Source organism: Neofelis nebulosa, chromosome 12 (assembly GCF_028018385.1).
Source record: "Neofelis nebulosa isolate mNeoNeb1 chromosome 12, mNeoNeb1.pri, whole genome shotgun sequence".
Lineage (NCBI taxonomy): Eukaryota > Metazoa > Chordata > Mammalia > Carnivora > Felidae > Neofelis > Neofelis nebulosa.
In genome coordinates this window covers 15,761,574-15,766,643 of record NC_080793.1, presented here as the reverse complement: position 1 = coordinate 15,766,643, position 5,070 = coordinate 15,761,574, and the positions used below count along the sequence as shown (strand labels likewise).

At 40.1% G+C, this 5,070-nt stretch overlaps 1 pseudogene; it reads right to left on the bottom strand.

The window, feature by feature from the left end:
* Positions 1 to 2,655: 2,655 nt before the first annotated feature.
* On the bottom strand, positions 2,656 to 3,314 carry LOC131490965 (60S ribosomal protein L7-like; annotated as a pseudogene).
* Between the last annotated feature and the right edge of the window lie 1,756 nt (positions 3,315 to 5,070).

The window sequence follows — 5,070 nt, the reverse complement described above, 5'->3', positions numbered from 1 at the left end:
ATGTTTTCATACTTTGCAATAATTTAAGGAGCATTGACATTATCTCATTTGCAGGATTTGGCAGAATTCAAACATGAAAGTACCCATCTTAGTGATTTTGTATGAGGAGCTTTGTAACGACTTTCACTAAGTTTTCCTAAGACAATTGGTTTGTTTGCAACTTTCTGAATTTTGGTAAGTTGTAGTTTTCCTTAAAAAGTATCAATTTCATCTGAATTTCAGGTATATTCTGTATAAATTACAAAGTAGTCCCTTGAGATTTTTTCTTTTAATAGTTATCCCCCCCCTTATTTCTTTTTTTAAATGTTAATTTTTGAGAGAGAGAGAGAAAGAGAGAGAGAGGGGGGAGGGCCAGAGAAGAGAGAGGGGGAGACAGAGAAACCAAAGCAGGCTCTGCACTGACAGCAGACAGCCTCATGCGGGCCTCAAACTCACCAACCATGAGATCATGACCTGAACCGACAGAGCACCCAAGTGCCCCCCCCTTGTTATTTCTAATTTTACGTATGTATGCTTTCTTCCACCAATTTCTTGGTTAGGCATGCAAATAGCTTACTTTGCTGATACATGTTTTTTAAGTACCAACTTTTGGACTTAATTGGTTTAAGTTTTCCATTTCATTATTCCCCTACTCTTGTATCTTTTTTAAATGACTTTTTTAAATTTATTTTTGAGAAAGCACAAGCAGGAAAGGGGCAGAGAGGGGGTGGGGGGTGGGTCTGAAGCAGGTTCTGCACTGACAGCAATGAGACTGATGTGGAGTTTGAACTCAGGAACCACGAGATCATGACCTGGAGTCCGACGCTCAGCCAACTGAGCCACCCAGATGCCCCATCCATGACACCTCTAGATATGATTGTTATATTTTCTTTTTACTCTGTCATGTTTTATGTTGTGTTTATAAGTGTACTATCTTTTATACAAATAGTCTTTCATAATTTGGTCTATGTTATTTATTTCTACATTTTAAAATTTATTTATTTATTTATTTATTTATTTATTTTGGTAGATTTGATTTATTTTTTTTAATATGAAATTTATTGTCAAATTGGTTTCCCTACAACACCCAGTGCTCATCCCAACAGGTGCCCTCCTCAATGCCCATCGCCCATCCGCCCCTTCCTCCCACCCCCCATCAACCCTCGGTTTATTCTCAGTTTTTAAGAGTCTCTTATGGTTTGGCTCCCTCCCTCTCTAACTTTTTTTTTTCCTGCCCCTCCCCCATCGTCTTCTGTTCAGCTTCTCAGGATCCACATAAGAGTGAAAACATATGGTATCTTTCTCTGTATGACTTATTTCACTTAGCATAACTCTCCAGTTCCATCCATGTTGCTACAAAAGGCCAGATTTCATTCTTTCTCATTGCCAACTAGTATTCCATTGAGTATATAATCCACAATTTCTTTATCCATTCATCAGTTGATGACAGCTAATGAATTGATCAAAAATGATTTAAACAATATAACAGAACAAGAATTTAGAATAATAGTCATAAAATTAGTCGCTGGGCTTGAAAACAGCATAGAGGACAGCAGAGAATCTATTGCTACAGAGATAAAGTGACTAAGAAATTGTCATGAGGAGCTAAAAAGATTGAAGAGACAGAGGAGAGAATAGGTGAATTAGAAGACAAAAATATGGAAAAAGCAGAAGCTGAGAAAAAGAGAGAGAGAAAAATCCAGGAGTATGAGGGGAGAATTAGAGAACTAAGTGATGCAATCAAATGAAAGAATACCTGTATCATAAGAATTCCAGAAGAAGAAGAGAGAGAGAAAGGAGCTGAAGGTGTACTTGAATAATTTTTTTTAAAGGATGAAATACTTAAGAAAGTTTGCTCAAATCGCTTCCTTTATGTCAATACTTTCATATATATGGCAATTGACAACTGGTTTGCTACTATGGATAATATTGAAATTTGCTAGTAATCTCTTCTTCACCACCTCTATCCCAGGAATTGATTTGAAACAATATCCTTTTATTCCTAGGTAAGAACTATAAAGCAATCATAAGCTTAATTTACTTTTTATTTGCTTTCCCCCTTTTTAAAAGTTGATGCCGTGTTTCTACAATTTCAAGCATAAGGTTGTCATGGCTTATACCTTCTCTCTTATAAGCATCATTTATACTTTGTTCTACAGGTAGCTATATATTTAATGCTCACCACCAGGCCTTATGTCAATGTCTCTCCAGTCAATTTCACTCTTTGGTAGTTTACTCAGGAAAGGCTCCTGGGAACAATATTTCCTGAGTTCTTGCTTATTGATAGCAGTTTGTCTGCCGTCTTTATACTTGAAAGTAAGTTCAGCTGGATTAATAATATATGGTTCATATTTTCTTTCCTTGAGTATCTTAAATATGTCATTCCATTGTCTCCTGATATAAGATGTTGCTGTCAAGAAATCTGATAGCCATCCAATTTTCTTTCCTTTTTAAGTGACTTAGTCCTTTTGCCTGGGAGCTCAACGTACTTTTCAGCATGTGTTGGTAGGAGTCATTCTGGGTAATTTTTCTTGAGTATCTGGTGTTCTTCTCTAGCATGTGCTTTCAGATCCTGTTTTTTAGGAAAGGTGCTTTGTACTGGATTTTTTTTTTCAGTTTGAAAGTATGTGTTTATTAACTGACCAGATTACAAAAATAATAATCATGGCAGATACCTTAGTTCATCCTTCTAATAAGCCTATTGATCTGGTCTCTTCCCTGTTGCCAGCATCTCCAAATGAGGGTGGTATTTTTCTTCCTTCTCCCTCATGGAGAAGATAATCTGAGGGGCCATAAGAAGTTGTTTGCCTCTGTGAAGCGTTTTGCCACGGATCTCGTGAATCAGATCCTCCACACAGATGATGCCGTCTTCGCCGAGAGATCTAGCAATCTATGTGCTATCTGCCATGGCAATTCGCTTCCTGTTGGTTTTGCCATAACCACACTCGTAGATCAAGTCATCTACCAACTTCAGGTTTGGGTACCCCTAGGCTATATGGGGTTCCACAGTCCTTAACATGTTAACCAAAGCCTTGTTGGGTTTAACAAGGGTGCCGCTGAAGTTCTGGCAAAGACAAAGGAACTGCAACACCTTTCCAAACTTGGGCTTGCACCGTTGATACCTCTGATCCTGATGACGAATGCCAATTTGGGTTCTGCAGGTGCAGAGAAGTTGCTGGCCTTTCTTGCCATCCTACCCGTCCCACCCTGCTCAGTTCTGCACAGCTGCCTATATTCCTGTGGGGATGCTGAGCATTTTTGTAGATAAGCTTCCTCCTTGCCTTTGGAGGCATCTTCCAGGCAAACTTCTTTCTCAGATGCTTCATCTTCAACGCGGCAAAAATTCCTTTGCTTTCTCTTTAAAGATTTTTTTTAATGTTTATTCATTTTTGAGAGAGAGGGAGAGACAGAGCACAAGCGGAAGAGGGGCCTCGGGAGAGGGAGACACAGAATCCAAAGCAGGGTCCAGGCTCCAAACCATCAGCACAGAGCCCAACGCGGGGCTCAAACCCACGAACCACGAGATCATGACCTGAGCCAAAGTCGGACGCTTAACCGACTGAGCCACCCAGGTGCCTCTGCTTTGCTTTTTCTTAAGGATTTTCTGGCACAGAAGCAACCTTCTTTTTTGTGTTCTCTGCATCCTCCAAAGTTCTGGTCGGAAGAGCTGTGTTTTGTTTCTTTGTTTGTTTGTTTGTTTAATGATTTCTCTTCCATTTCTTTGCTTTCTTCCTTTGTGAACTCTTCTGTATTATACGCATGTATTTTGGCTCCTTACCTATTTTCAATTTCTATCACGTTTTCTCAAATCTTTTTTTTAATCTCTTCCCTCATTTGTTTTGATGTTTAAAATTTTACTCTTTTTAACCTTTATTTTTTAAGGATATTTCCGGTTGTATTTACCCACTCCTGTGCTCTTTCCAGTTTAATATTGATTTCTGAAATGAGGTTTTTAAAACAAATTTTTCTTTCTAATTCTTCCAGAGTCCTATAACTTTACCACTAAGTGTTTCTGTTATAGACTTATGTTTTTCTTTCATTTCCCCATTATTACCTTCATTTCTTTTAGCACATTTTGAAATTTTAGCCCACCGTTTTCATCTGCCTGGAGTGTTTCAATGGTGCACTCCCATTGCCAATAGATTGCCAATGGAGATACAATTGTCCTCTCGACTCTCCTTTTTCTTCACTGATAAATTTGTATGGGACTCAAATTTGATCCTTTCCTGTTGCCTATTCTTATGTGAAATTAGTTTTCCTTAACTTCCAGGAGAAGTAAGTGGGTCAGGAGAGATCTGCTAGCTTTGTGGTTCTATCGCACTCTTTTTTCTTTTTTTTAAGTTTATTTATTTATTTCAAAAGCAAGAGAGTATGAGCGGGGGAGGGGAAGAGAGAGAGGGAGAGAGAGAATCCCAAGCAGGCTCCACACTGTCAACGCAGAGCCTAACAGGGGGCTTGCACTCATGAACGGTGAGGTCATGACCTGAGCCGAAACCAAGAGTCGCCCCTAGCACTCTTTGTGTGTGTGTGTGTCCCAGTATGACCTGTACTTTCTGAGAGCTCCTCACATCTCCCCCACTTCTATCTGGTCTTCTTTGGCTTTTGCCCTGGCATCTCTATCTAGCTCAGCTTGGATCCTGTTTCTAGCAATTTCTAGTCCATGCGGGATTTGGGGCTCGTAGAGCTCAGACTATTCCAGCCCTTTCAGACCCTCCGGGGGACTCCTGCAGTTTGAAGCACACGGTAACGAACACACAACCAGCAGTTAAAGTCCTTCTGCCTTCCTTCTACCGACTCTCCGGTGGAGATGCGGCCCCTTTCCTGCTTGTAGGGCCATCGGCGAATCTGTCACATCTCCTTGTCTCTTCCTTTGCAGGTTCTGATACCACGCAGATCCCAAAGTGATGATGTGTGGTTCACTTCTGCTCCTAATTTGAGGTTTGGAGGCTACCTTGATAGCTCATTAAAAGAAATAGATGTCTGTGGATTTGGTTTTGATATCCTGGCACTGTTGTTAATGGAGGGTTGAGGGAGCTGCAAAACCCGTATCATCAATGCCATCTTCCCAGAGTTTGCCATATTGCCTTCTGG